Source organism: Tamandua tetradactyla, chromosome 23 (genome assembly GCF_023851605.1).
Source record: "Tamandua tetradactyla isolate mTamTet1 chromosome 23, mTamTet1.pri, whole genome shotgun sequence".
Classification (NCBI taxonomy): domain Eukaryota; kingdom Metazoa; phylum Chordata; class Mammalia; order Pilosa; family Myrmecophagidae; genus Tamandua; species Tamandua tetradactyla.
Genome location: NC_135349.1, coordinates 52,302,010 through 52,316,056, shown reverse-complemented (window position 1 = coordinate 52,316,056; position 14,047 = coordinate 52,302,010). Strand labels below are relative to the sequence as shown.

Genomic DNA, 14,047 nt, shown 5'->3' with positions numbered 1-14,047 from the left:
CAGGGCACACCCTGGGGCCTGGCATGTGTTGAAAGGTGAGCATGTGAAAGTACAGACAGGGGTTGGGTAGCCAGCAAAATGGAACGGGGCATCACGGGTGGCCAGAGGGCCAAGGCTGCCCCACCGCAGGGTGGAATGTTCCAGAACACCCCACCCACAACCCAAGTTTCAGCAGCTGCCCCATGACTTCATCGATGACAAACCAAACAGGGACTCTATGCCCCTGGCCATAGATATGAACACATGTGGGGGCACATATGCTGGACGAGTCCAGACGAAAGCTAGAAGGTACCTGCATGCCCGAGACACAGGTGGGAGTCCTGGACTCCGACCTTGGCAGAGCTGCCAAGCCCAGCAAATTCCCAGGCTCCCTCACCTGCTGGGGAGGTCACCGAGACAGGGTCCCAGGGAAGGGTCCCTATACCTGGTGCACAACAGACGTGGATCCACAAAAGTGACAGAAAGCAAATTCTGCTTCCCCACTGACCCCTCTGTAACACTGGGAAATGCCCCTACAAGCTCCATTGCAATAGCCTGGCGAGAATGGAGGAGAGGGCCCGAGACCAGGCCCAAGGAAGGCTAGGTGCCCATGACGCCACCAGCGACCACAGCAGTCTGGTCTGCAGACGCTTGAACACTGGGGCTTCCAGGAGCTTCCTGAATTCTGTGGCTGTGAGATTCTGCAAAGAGTCATACAAACGGGGTTCGTGTGTCCTGGTCTGGCCCTGGCCCCTGGGACTTCCGGGAAGTGGAGTCTGTGCCAGGGCTGCCCATGTGCCGATGCTCGCGGAGGAAGCTGAGTCTGCAGGCTGTGCCTGGAAAGGGCTCTCTCGGTGTGGACCCCCTGGTGCTGGCGGAGGTCGCTGGCCGGGTAGAAGCCCCTGCTGCCATGCGTGCATACATGCGTGCACACGTGCACATGCTTCCCGCCTGTGTCATCCCAGCATGGGCGCTGAAGTGGGAGCTGCTGCTGAAGTCCGGTGCCTGTGCCCCAGTGTGCGTCCTGCAGTGGGCGGCGAGGCCGGAGCTGGCACTGGTGGGGCCCATCGCCCGCGTGCGTCTGCTGGTGTGTGGTCAGGTGGGATGATTTCCTGAAGTCTTTCCCAGACACGGGGCTTCTGTGGGCTGTTCAACCCCACGGGGCCCCCACCGTCCACTGCGGAGCAGCCTCAGTGCAGCTCGGGCCTGGTCTTGCGAGCCAGGCCCCCGCACGGAAGTCGGGGCCAGCCCCCGGGAGCTCCCCAACAGCATCTGGCCTCTCCTGGGGGGCTCTTCTGTTCAGGCCCCTGCCATCTCACCTCGGCTGTGCCCTGGCTGGGTCTTGCGTCCTTGCCTTCATTTCTCTTTTCAGGACTAGTTTCCGTTTCATACTGGGTTCAGTACTGTGCTGGTTCGAAAGGATGTATGGACCCTAGAAAAGCCATGTTTTAATCAAAATCCCATTTCAGAAAGGCAGAATAATCCTTATTCAACATTGTATGTTTGAAACTGTAATCAGATCATCTCCCTGGAGATGTGATTTAATCAAGAGTGGTTGTTAAGCTGGATTAGGTGACGACATGTCTCTACCCATTTGGGTGGGTCTTGATAAGTTTTTGGAGTCCTATAAAAGAGGAAACATTTTGGAGAATGAAGGAGATTCAGAGAGAGCAGAGAATGCTGCAGCACCACGAAGCAGAGAGTCCACGAGCCAGCAACCTTTGGAGATGAAGAAGGAAGATGCTTCCTGGGGAGCTTCATGAAACTGGAAGCCAGGAGAGAAAGCTAGCAGATGACGCCGTGTTTGCCATGTGCCCTTCCACTTGAGAAAGAAGCCCTGAACTTTATCGGCCTTCTTGAACCAAGGTATCTTTCCCTGGATGCCTTAGATTGGACATTTCTATAGACTTGTTTTAATTGGGACATTTTCTTGGCCTTAGAACTGTAAACTAGCAACTCATTAAATCCCCCTTTTAAAAAGCCATTCTGTTTCTGGTATATTGCATTCTGGCAGTTAACAAACTAGAATGAGTACTTTGTTCCAACTTGATTTTCTGTTGATAATTTTTTCTGGAGCTCCAAACCTTCCTGAAGGTCCTCTATTTCCCTTGCCCTTTAGACAGGGTTTGGCAAACCATGGCCCACAGGCCAAATCTGGCCCACCACCTGTGTTTTTTTTTTTTTTTATTAATTAAAAAAAATTAACAAAACATTTAGAAATCATTCCATTCTACATGTACAATCAGTAATTCTTTAATATCATCACATAGTTGCATATTCATCATTTCTTAGTACATTTGCATCGATTTAGAAAAAGAAATAAAAAGACAACAGAATAAGAATTAAAACGATAATAGAGAGAAAAAAAAAACCTATACCTCACATGCAGCTTCATTCAATGTTTTAACATAATTGCATTACAATTAGGTAGTATTGTGCTGTCCATTTCTGGGTTTTTATATCCAGTCCTGTTGCACAGTCTGTATCCCTTCAGCTCCAATTACCTCTTCTCTTTTTTTTTTTAATTAACAGAAAAATGAAATTAACCCAACATTTAGAAATCATACCATTCTACATATGCAATCAGTAATTCTTAACATCATCACATAGATGCATGATCATCGTTTCTTAGTACATTTGCATCGGTTTAGAAGAACTAGCAACACAACCGAAAAAGATATAGAATGTTAATATAGAGAAAAAAATAAAAGTAATAATAGTAAAAACAAAACAAAACAAAACAAAACAAAAACCTATAGCTCAGATGCAGCTTCATTCAGTGTTTTAACATGATTACTTTACAATTAGATATTATTGTGCTGTCCATTTTTGAGTTTTTGTATCTAGTCCTGTTGCACAGTCTGTATCCCTTCAGCTCCAATTGTCCATTATCTTACCCTGTTTCTACCTCCTGCTGGACTCTGTTACCAATGACATATTCCAAATTTATTCTCGAATGTCCGTTCACATTAGTGGGACCATACAGTATTTGTCCTTTAGTTTTTGGCTGGATTCACTCAGCATAATATTCTCTAGGTCCATCCATGTTATTACACGGTTCATAAGTTTATCTTGTCTTAAAGCTGCATACTATTCCATCGTATGTATATACCACAGTTTGTTTAGCCACTCTTCTGTTGATGGAGATTTTGGCTGTTTCCATCTCTTTGCAATTGTAAATAATGCTGCTAAACATTGGTGTGCAAATGTCCGTTTGTGTCTTTGCCCTTAAGTCCTTTGAGTAGATACCTAGCAATGGTATTGCTGGGTTGTATGGCAATTCTATATTCAGCTTTTTGAGGAACCGCCAAACTGCCTTCCACAGTGGTTGCACCCTTTGACATTCCCACCAACAGTGGATAAGTGTGCCTCTTTCTCCGCATCCTCTCCAGCACTTGTCATTTTCTGTTTTGTTGATAATGGCCATTCTGGTGGGTGTGAGATGATATCTCATTGTGGTTTTGATTTGCATTTCTCTAATGGCCAGGAACATTGAGCATCTCTTCATGTGCCTCTTGGCCATTTGTATTTCCTCTTCTGGTAGGTGTCTGTTCAAGTCTTTTTCCCATTTTGTAATTGGGTTGGCTGTATTTTTGTTGTTGAGTTGAACAATCTCTTTATAAATTCTGGATACTAGACCTTTATCTGATATGTCATTTCCAAATATTATCTCCCATTGTGTAGGCTGTCTTTCTACTTTCTTGATGAAGTTCTTTGATGCACAAAAGTGTTTAATTTTGAGGAGCCACCACCTGTGTTTTTGTAAATAGAATTTGTTGGAACAGCCACGCTATTCATTTACCATGGCAGAGTTGACCATGTGTGGACCACGTGGCTGTAAAACCCACAATGTTTATTATCTGGCCCTTTACAGAAAAAACCTACCAACCCTTGCTCTGGATCCTTGAACTTCTCTCCCCAGAAGAGAAATTGACAATCACAGTCACCAAAATCTAAACTCCCAGGAGAGGGAGAGTCCGATCCGGGACTCCCTGTCCCGCCTCACTGATTCACCTGAGCCAGCACAGAGCTGCCCCCGCAGGTGCTTCAGGCCTTCGCTCACTCCAGCTGGGCAGGCCGACTGGGCCTGGGGATGGCGAGTTCTGCAAAGGGAGAGGGGAGCAGGGACACGAGTATGCGCTGGGCCGGAACTGGTGGGCTGCAGCATCTACTTCCTCAGGAGGCGAGGGGCTGGAAGAGCTATGGAAAAGCAAGGTGCTCAGAGGACAGGCGTGGGAAGTGCGTGCTGCTTCTGGGCAGGCTCTGTCTCCTCTGAAGGGGAGGAGGTGAGAAAACAGGGCCAGCAACGCTCCCTCTGCAATGCCCAAGGGCTCAGCGGCTCTGCGAGGGAACCTGTGATGCCCAGGAGGGGTCAGGTTTCCTCGTTCACGCTGGGCATCCCAAGGCCAGTGGGAGACACGGGTCCAGAGCCAGAGCCAAGCAGGGGCCCAGCAACCACACAAGCAGCAGATTACATTTGCCGTCTGCGTGGCAGTACAGGTGTTTTGATTTTCATTCATTCAGTAGATAATTAGATGGGGGGAAATGAGTGTATAAATGAAAGTGGCATCCCAATTCCTGTAGAAAAAGTTTACAGGGGGTAGGTGGGCACTGAAAGAAGTAGGAAGAGTTCTCACGTAGAGGGACAGAGTGGGATGTGGTGGTGGCCCAGGGGCGAGGAGAGTGGACAGCCTGGCTGCTGCCCGAACCGGCTCTGCCCGGGGAGGCCGTGGGTGGCCCAGAAGCTGAAGTGATGCTGGACCCACAGCGGGGGCAGCAGGAGTGCAAGAGCACGGAGTCAGAGACAGCTTGGGGGCCTCTGGCTGGACCATGGCCAGGTGCCCCCTGCAGTTGGGGCCCTTTATGGACACCAGCAACTCTGGCTGGCTGCAGACTCGGCAGACCAACCCTGGTGGGGGGCCTGGGAGTCCCTATTTTTAACCTGCTCCCCAGGTGACTCCTCGGGACACTGAAGTTTGAGAACCACTGGGCTGGTTCCTGGCAGTGGTGGAGAGCCGGGGAAAGGCACTGAGCCGGGGAAGGTGGCCTGGGCAAGCGACTCTTCATTTTGGTTTGCTAAAGCTATGGAACACAACATTGTGAGACGTGGGTTGGGTTTTACAGTGGAGATTTGTTAGCTTACGCGTTTATAGTTGTAAGGCCATGAAAATGTCCAACTCGGAGCATCATCAGGACGATACCTGGACTCTGAAGAGGGGCTGCTGGCATCTGGGCGTCCTCTGTCACATGGAAAGGCACGTGGCCGGTGCTTGCTGTACTTTGCCCCCAAGTTTCATGCTTCTGGCTTCTGGCTTCAGTGGTTTCCTCTCTCAGCTCTTCTGGGGCTTTTTCTGTGAGTGTCTCTTGGTTTCATCTCTTAGCTCCCTGGGTTTTTTCTATCTTTTATCCTCTAGAAAAGACTCACCCTTAATTGGGTGGGTCACATCTCAATTAGAACAACCTAATCCAAAGTTCCCACCCACAATGAGTCTGCACCCTCAGGAATGGATTAAAAGAACGTGGCCTTTTTTGGGGTACATAACAGCTCCAAACCACCGCCCTCCTGAGACTGAGTCTCTGGAAACAGCAGAGACCCATGGCACAGCTTCGGGTTGGAATCTCCCAGAGTCCCCCCGCAGGGGCCTGGCAGCCTCCTTCTCCAGCCTGAGCCACCGTCCTGCTAGGCTGAGTCCAGGAACCCGCCTCCTCCTGGGACAGGTACCCCTGCACCTGCTGGGGCTCCCCACTCAGCCCCGGCCCGCCTCTGAGCAGCACCCCTCATCACCCGTCCAATGCACTAACCCCAAACCCATGCTCTTGCAGCTCCTTCAGGCCGGGCCACCCCTTCCCTCTGTTCTGCTCGCCTCCCGCTGCCTCTCCCCTCTCCATGCTCCCCCCATGTTCCCCCCACCTTGTGGCCCTCCGCCCCTCCTCCTAGACCTCGTCTTTGGGGGTCCCTCTGTGGCTGCCTCGGGGCCATGGGAGGGACCCATTTCTGCTTCCCACGGGCTCAGCCCACGGCCCACGCCCCTTGGGGAGACGGCCTGGCAGCCCCTGCCCCAGTCCCTGCCTCAGCCCAGGGCTCCAGTGGGGCACCTCAGGCACCTCAGGGGCCAGCAGTGCCCAAACCGAGCACCAGACTGACCTGGGAGCATGACTAAAAGCCAAGCAGACGCCAACCAGAATGGGCAGGTCCACAGACAGGACATTAGGACTGCGGGGGGAGGACGAGGGGCAGGGAGAGACTGCTGCAGGACATCCTGGGAAGCGGGGAGGACCAAGCAAACAGACTGTGACCAACAAATAAATGAGGGAATGAATAAAATAGAACAGCCCGTGGTGATGACTGTACAACTCTCCAAATACACCGAAAACCCTTGAATTGTAAGCTTTAAATGGGTGAACGGAATCTTTAAATGACGCGGGAATTCCATCTCAATAAAGCAGTTATTAAAACAAGAAATACAAGCAAGCAAACAAGCAAAACCAAAGGCGGTTGTGGCATGCTGAGCCCCAACGAACATCACTTCCTGTGAACCCTAAAGAATTAGGGCTCTATCTGAGTCTCTATAAAAGTTTCACTCACTGAGTTTCTTTTTCAGAAACCTAAAACTTCCAGATAGTTCCTAGGCCAGATAAGTCCTAAACCCCAGAGGAGCCAGCATCAACCAGTTCCATCCCCCTGCCCCATAATGCCGACACCCCTTCCAACATGAAGAAGTTAGAATGAGCATTGCCCAAATACCCCTAAAGATTGGGAGAAGGATCAAAAGAGAAGGAGGCGTCATCACAGAGAAAATAGGATTTAACAGATGAGTATGACTGCTGAATTATTGTATTGATATTTCCTTTTAATCTCCAGTGTCTCAGAGCAGCTAGAGGGAAACACCTGAAGTGGTGGAACTGCAACCCATACCACACTTAAGATTTTGTTCTAAAACTACTCATTAAAATGTACTTTGAAATATACTGCTTTTTTGTATATATATGTTACATTTCACCATAAAAAATGTTTTAAGAGAAAGGCGACTCTCGTTGCAGACCAGCACTGTGGGAGAAATCCTTTGCTACTGAGTCCCAAGAGACACCAACCCCAGTGGGTTTGAAGTTGCCCTGGTTGGCAGCTGGGTCCCAGAACCTTCCCAGAGTTGCCTAATCCTCCGGAGGCAGCTGAGAGAAGGCGAGACTTCTGGGAGGTAAGGCTCAGGGCAAAGGGAAGCAACGCAGGTGTGAGCTGTGCTGGAATCGCGGTCCAGCATGGGAGGGACAGGTCCCCTTGACGGGCACCTGATGCCCGGGCTCGGCCAAAGGTGGGGAAGCTGCAGGCCAGGGCCCGCCCTGCTCACCTGGGACCAGGCTGAAGCAAGGGAGGGGGCGGTGGGGGAGGAGGAGCGGACTCGCTGGTGGAGCCCCCCAGCTCACCAGGGGCCCCCATCCCACACCCACAGGTGCCAACAAAGGGGTTCCTGGTGTCCTGCACCTCCGCTTGACCCCTGCGGAGTTCCTGCCTGCTCCCCCAGGCGTCCAGAGGCCCTGCTCCTCTCGTTTCCCTCCCCTGTGATGCTTCTCTGTCCTTTAGAGGAGTGGCCATTCACCTTTCTCTGGCCAAGCCCCGTGGCCCCTCTGGGGTCAGAGGCCACTCCTCTAAAGGGCCTGCTGCACCCAGCCCCTTCCTTCCTGGTGGCTCGTCTGCCTGGGTGTCTGCTGGAGTTGTCAGGAGTGTTCCCGCTCCCCTCCCGGGCGCCACCTCCTCCAAGAGCCCCTCCAGGCCCAGAGCACAGACGGGGGTCTGCCCTCCTGGGCCCAGAGGCTCAGAAGGAGAAACCCCAAGGGGTCCCCAAGCCCTCCTGCTGTTCCCCGGCTCAGCCCCAGACATACACATGCACACACACACATTGGCAGCCAGCAGCCTCGCTGGCTGCCTGCACCCACCCCCCGCACCCCCCTCTGCTCCCTCCTCCGTCCCCCCTCCCCGCTCCCCCACACCTCCCACCCACCGCTCCTTGTGCATGAAGTTTGAGCCATGCCCTTGGGGTCATCTATTTCCCAATCCCAAAGAAAGTATATTGGATCAGCTTGGGTCTCAGGGTTCTCCAAGCCCTGCAGCAGTGCTGGGGCCAAGAACTTCCCCAGAGAAACCCAAAAGCAGCGCAGGGCGTCTCAGGCTCTGGAACTAGGCTGGGTTGGGGTTTCGAGGGTGTTTAGTTGAACCCGGGCCTGGGCGTTCCTGGGGGTGGGGCGGAGGGCACTATTGCACAAATGGGCTCGGCACCTGTGGTCAGTGAGCTGGAGGGAAGGAGAGGACCTGCCACAGTGGGGCTGGGCTGGAGAGGGTGAGGACAGTCCGGGAAATCCGAAGGAACCCTGGCTCCAGACCACGCCCTTTGCTCCCCGCTTGAATCTCCAGACTAAGAAATCTGCACTCAAGAATTCAGCATCCCTCTCAGTAGACTTTCGAGCTTGTGGCCCAGCCTATGAATTTGGATTTGCAGAGCCCCGCAACCCAATTCCTTATTGCACACGTGTGCACACACACGTATACCGTTGGTTCTGCTTCTCTGAAAAACCCTGACCACCACCATTCCCTCTTTCCAACATTCCACACCTCTAAAATGAGCCTGACCCCTTGGAGCCCAGGGCCTGCCCCTCTGCTCCGTGATGGCCACAAGGTACACACACAGGGGGAGGGTGTGTGCAGCCACCACACGAACCCCAAATGCCAAGGTGAGCCATCTGGGAGAGAAGAGGCCGCCTAAGGACGGATGTCAGAGCGCCTTAGGGGCGCCACATGGCTGCGCTTGCACCACCGTCAGTTCACGCTGTCGCCAAGCCTGGGGCCCGGGTGATCCTGCGGGACACAAACGAGCAGTGCACAGCCGAAGGCACAGCCAGAGCCCCGGGTGGCCTGGGCCGAGCGCCCTGCATGGGCAAGGCACCCAAAGAATTTAAACGAGCAGGTGGCATGATTTTTTTTTTCTTTTTTTAAACTCAAGTTGTTGAGGGACTACAAATAAAGCAGGAGGAATTTGTAGGCCTTCCCACTCTCTCCCAATCTGGCTGGAAAGAGTGGGAGTGAGCTGTGCAGCGGCGCTGTCTCTGCAAACGTGATGGAAGTGTTTCGTCTTTGCACTATGCAGTGCGGTAGCTCCGAGCCAGGCGTGCTGACGGAGCGCTTAAAATGTCACCAGTGCAACTGAGGAATGACATTTTAGATTTTACTTCATTTTAATTTAAAAAGCCAGCCCGAAATAGGTAATCAAAAGTATTGGCAAATTCCCCTGCCAATGGGAAGAAAATGGGATGGGAGAAAAAATGTGAAATATCAAACTTCACCATCAGGGAATGCCCTGATACTGTGTCAAACTTTAGGGACACCCAAATCAATAGGCCATGCCCTTGATCAGGATGCTTACTCTTGTGAAGCTTGTGTAGGTAGCAGAGAAACTTAGACTACCTATAGATATGCCTGAGGGTTACTTCTGGCAGACCTCTGTTGTTGCTCAGATGTGGCCTCACTCTCTCTAAGCCCAACTCTGCAAGTGAAATCATTGCCCTCCCCCCTACGTGGGACATGATATCCAGGGGTGAAAGTCTCCCTGGTGGCATGGGAGATGACACCCATGGATGAATCCAGACCTGGCTCCGTGGGATCAACAATTCCTGCAACTAATAAATTATCAGTGGCAGAGAGAATTCAAATAGAATCAAGAGGCTACAGTGGAGGTTGCACTTATGCAAGCTTCAGGCAGACCTTGCTACCTCTCATAACCTGCCAACCCCCAACCAGGACCATTCCAGCCAATCCTAAAGAACACCTAGGGCAATATATAAGATTCCACAAAGGTTCCATGCACTAGTGTAACTTTCCAGAAACCTACAACCTCCAGATGGGTCCCCAGACCAGATAAGTCCTGAAACCTAGAGGGCCCAGCCTCTCCAGAACATCAGCTAGTTCCATCTCCCACACCCATCTTATTAACTGCCCCTTCCAACATGAAAAAGTTAGAATGGCCATAGCTCAAACACTCCTAAAGAGAGGGATAGAAAGATCAAAGGTGATGGTGGAGCGATACAGAGAAGGTCAGATTTAACAAACGACTATGATGGCTGAATCATTAAATGGATATTTCTTTTAGTCTCCAGTACCTTAGAGTAGCTAGAAGTAAAAACCTAAAATTGGCAAATTGTAACCCATGCCAAATTCTGAAATCTGTTCTATAGCTAGTTGTTGTGCTGTGCTTTGAAATTTATTGCTTTTTTGTATATATGGTATTCTTCACACAAAAAAGAAAAAAATGTTTATTCCTCCTAGCCTCCAATGTTCTGGAGCAGTTAGAAGGAAAAATCTGAGAGGATGGTATGGTAGTCCATGACAGACCCTGGCATCTGTCTTCTAACTACCTGTTGAAGAGTGCTTTGGAAACTATTGCTTTTCTCTCTCTTTGCTTTGTATATATGCTATATTATACATTAAAAAAAAAAGTTTTTTAAAAAAAAAAGCAGCATGCAGCAGTGGCTACCAGATTGGATGGCACAGCTTTAGAGAAATTGGGGAACATGGAGGGGTCTGACCAGGGTGCTCCCCTTCCCCACGTGGGGGTCTCTTCAAGTTCCAAGACTCTGTAGTCTCTGGCCTCTCTCCCGTCAACTGGTGCCTGGTAATGCTGGGACAGGGTTAACGACGCAGTCAGCTCTCGCTCAGCTCACGATGGGGCTCTATGCAGCTGATCTGTCCACCCGCCAGCCGAGGCTGAGAAGCATTTTGCAGGTGCCGCCTTATCCTCAAAGTCCGGGCAGGCCCTGGTCTTCCCATGACCCAGGCTGGCCGCAGCTCCAGAGCCCACGGACCCTCTGAGTTGCAGACCTCAGAAGCCTGTTTTCTCAGCTCTGAGCCCAAATGCCCCCACTGCACCCACTGCCTGTTTCCTGGGCTGCAGCTCGTCAAGGTGCCCAGCCACCTTCTGGTAAAAGAACAGCCAGGAGACCTGGTGGAAGGACTTGGGGTGGGGTCTTCCCCTCCAGGGAGGGCCCCTCTTCCCTGCAGAAGTTCCCCCAGTTTCACCATCTGGACTTGCCCCTGCCCCAGAGGTGGTGGGAGCCGGATAGAGGCTGTAACCACCATTTCCCGTGGGCCTTGGGGCCAGACCTGTTTCTCCCGTGTACCTCAGGGAAACACTGGAAAGAGAAAAATTTCTGGGCTTTATGGAGAGAAGATAAAATCATTTGGAGCTGGGAGCTCTGGGGCTGGACAAGCTGCACACAGAAGCCGCTACCCTGGCTCCACAGCCAGCTCAGCTCAGCAGCAAAAAGGGCTGACATCCATCAGTCCCAGCTCTGCTAACGAAGCTCCTACTTTAAGGTTGGTGTCATGGTCAGGTTCATGCATCAACTTGGCCAGGTGGTGGTGGTGCCCAGTCATTTGGTCAGGCAAGCACTGGCCTGTCTGCTACGATGAGGACATTTCATGGACTTAAATCATGATTACATTGACTGCATCCACAGATGACTGCATTTGTAATCAGCTATGGGGCGTGTCTTCTGCAATGTGTGATGCTTAATCTAATCACCAGAAGGCTTTTAAGGAGGATCCAGAAGAGACACTTTTCCTACTTTAGCCGGCCAGCCTCTCCCTTCATCAGAGTCGCCAGCTTCATAGCCTGCTCTACAAATTTTGGGCCTCCATTCCCACGGTTGCCCAGCCAGCCTCTCTTGAGAGTTCGTTGAGGACCTTCATTGGAGTTATCAGCTTATGGCCTGGCCTACAGACCTTGGACTCTACATTCCCATGGTTACGTCTGACACTTTTATAAATTTTATATCTACAGATAGCTCCTGCTGATTCTGTTTTTCTAGAGAACCCTAGCTAATATAGCTTGTGAGGATCAAAAGCCAAGTAATGGCTCCATGATTCATTCTTGTAGGTCAGCCATGACGTTGGATTTGTAAGGAAGTCTTGGGGAAATTTTTCAATCTTGCATTGTCTCAAGCACGTCTTGTTGCTCCAATTTCTGTGATTAGATTCAAATATTGATGTGCAAGCTTTTATGAGCAGGGTCTTCACGGCTCTTTTCTTAGCTGACTGCTCAGGAATGTCAAACTCTTGTCCTTTGAGGAGGAAGTCACTGATTCACCAGGCTATAAGGTACTCTTGAGGCTGTTATCTTATTCCTGTAATTTTTAATAAGCATATTTTCCAGCTATCAGAAGGAGGAGGGATTTGACTTCAGAAGAAGATGGCGATGATTGAAGCAAGATGCTATGCTTTAATGAACATTAGCAGTGGAGACAGGGGCAACCACCAGCCAAGGGGTAGAAGGAATGCAGTTCTAGAAGCTGGGAGATACAAGGAACAGCTTTTCCCCTAGAGCCTCCTGCTTGGGGTGGGATTGGGGGGAGGGGGGCCAGACAGGCCCTGACCATGCCTTGTTTTCTGTCTTGGTGGATCTCATTTCAGCCTTCTGACTTCCGGAACTGCCAGAAAAGTAATTGGTACAGGTTTTCTGTTTGGGGCGATGGGCAAATTTTGGTAATAGATGATGGTGATGGTAGGACAACACCGTGAATGTAATTAACACACTGAATTATATACTTGAAAGTGGTTAAAATGGGGAATTTTATGCACATTTGTTACCACAATTAAAATGTTTAAAAAAAGAGAGAATTCATGGGTGTTGTTTTAAGCTCCCAAGTTTGGACTAATTTGTGGCAGCGGCTATAAGGTACTTTTATATATGGTATCAATGTCCTGCAATTTATTTTCCGGTTTACTCCTAGAGCCCCATTTCCCATTCCTTACTCTGCTGGATCCCATTGTACAGTCACCATGTGCACATGTGCATGTCTGTGCCAGGAGTCCTTAACCAAGGGCTGTCATGCCCCCTGTGCTGGTTTGAAAGGATTGTGTACCCTAGAAAAGCCATGTTTTAATCCTACTCCATCTCATGGAGGCAGCCATTCCTTTTAAATCCTATTCAGTTCTGTGGCACGGGAACTTGATTAGATTATTCCCACGGAGATGTGGCTCACCAAATTGTGGTTAATCATTAGAGGCAGATGTGACCCTACCCATTCTAGGTGCATCTTGATTAGCTTACCCGAATCCTTTAGAAGAAACATTTTGGAGAATGATGACAGAGCCACAAGAGAACCACGAGAGCCCCAGAGCCCCACGCAGCCAGAGACCTTTGGAGATGAAGAAGGAAAACACCCCCGGGGGAGCTTCAGGAAACAAGAAGCCTGGAGAGAAAGCTGGCAGACATTGCCACGTGCTGGTCCAGTTGAGAGAGAAACCCTGAACTTTATCAACCTTTCTTGAATGAAGGTAACCTCTTGTTGGTGCCTTAATTTGGACATGTTTATAGACTTGCTTTACTATGGACATTTCCACAGCCTCAGAACTCTAAACTAGCAAACTTAATAAATTCCCCTTTTTAAAAGTCATTCCATTTCTGGTATATTGCATGCCGGCAGCTAGCAAACTAGAATACCCCCCACCCCACCCCAAAGGATGTTTTTCAATGTCTGAAGATGTCTTTGGGTATGAAAAGAGGGAACGGATGTTGCAAAACCTCCTACCACATCCAGTACAGCCCCACAGCAAACGATGCCCCAGCCCTAAGTGTCAGGAGTGTTGAGCTGGAGAACCTCTGGTCTAGCTTTATGATAAAATTCCCAGAAGTTCAATTGCTAAGCCAGAGGGCGTGTGCTTTTGACATGTAGGTGGTGTCATTCCTTAACCTTGGGAATCCGCAGTGACACAGTACAGTGTCTCGGTCCCCACATAGTGGCACGTCAGCTCCAAGGGGTTGGTTGTGGATGTCGTGAGCTCACAGGCCGTGGGAGCTCTCCAGGCTGGCGCCTACCTGGAATGGGAGTGCAGGGACAGGGTTCTGAATGCTGCCAATAAAGAGCTATGGCACAGGCACTGCAGGGTTCATTCATTCAACATCCGGGTCCTGAGGAGTCCGACACAGGGATGAACAAGACAGGTCTCTGCCCTCGCAGAGTATCCCATCTAATGGGGGAGACCGACCAGAAACAAGCCTGGAGAAGTCCAGGAGAACTTCAT

General features: G+C 50.5%; 1 long non-coding RNA gene across 1 annotated transcript in view; it reads left to right on the top strand.

The window, feature by feature from the left end:
- LOC143667568 (uncharacterized) overlaps nt 1-14,047 on the top strand; it is a 250,942-nt gene that overhangs the window by 91,435 nt on the left and 145,460 nt on the right. The gene's annotated exons all lie outside the window — the stretch shown is intronic.